Here is a 797-nt window from a genome sequence, read left to right as displayed (position 1 = left end):
TTTCTTGCTATGAAACAGAGTGCAACACATAAGTTCTTCAGTGGTCAGCTCCTGCCTATGCTCTTCCACAAGCTTACCGATGTTGTTGTTATCCAACTCCAGCCCCATGGGCTTGGCCAAAGACACATTTACAGGCTCCACAGGCACCTCTCAAAGTCCAGCCAAAGCTTCTTCCAAGCCTAAATATGGGTTCTCTTGGTGAGCCCCTCCCATGCCTTGTTGATCATCTTGAGGCAGGCAATGATGTGGAAGCAGTCTTTGCACACCTCTGAGAATGAGATTGGTCCCCTTAGTCACCTCAAAACAATGCTTGAAGAGCACTTTAGTCTCGAGCTTCTTACAGTTGGAGATGACCTGCTGGTCCATCGGCTGGAGTAGAGGAGTGATGTTGGGAGGCAAGAACTGGATCTTGATGAACTGAAATTCATCAAGGAGATCATCTTTTAGACCTAGAGGACGGGCAGGAGCATTATCTATAACACGTAAGACATGAAATGGCAGATTCATTTCAAACATTTTTTTCACAGAAGGACCAAACAACTCATTGATCCCATCAGTAGAAAGGTCATGTGCCACCCAAGCCTTGCTGTTGGACCTCCATAGCCAATCATACGTAATCCTGAGTGTCATGGGACTCTGTCAATAAACATTTATCCTGCAGGGCCATGACTCTGCCCTTAGTTTAAACACAGTGGCTATAATGCTAGGTTATTATGCAGGTGTGGGACTGGGTAGGCTAGGTTAGGTTTAGTTGGTTAGATTAGAATTACCCACTCATCTTGTACTTACCCTCCCAA

Source organism: Oratosquilla oratoria, chromosome 12 (assembly GCF_046742065.1).
Source record: "Oratosquilla oratoria isolate Oo_2021 chromosome 12, ASM4674206v1, whole genome shotgun sequence".
Classification (NCBI taxonomy): domain Eukaryota; kingdom Metazoa; phylum Arthropoda; class Malacostraca; order Stomatopoda; family Squillidae; genus Oratosquilla; species Oratosquilla oratoria.
The sequence above is the reverse complement of the archived record's forward strand: the minus strand, read 5'-3'. Positions refer to the sequence as shown.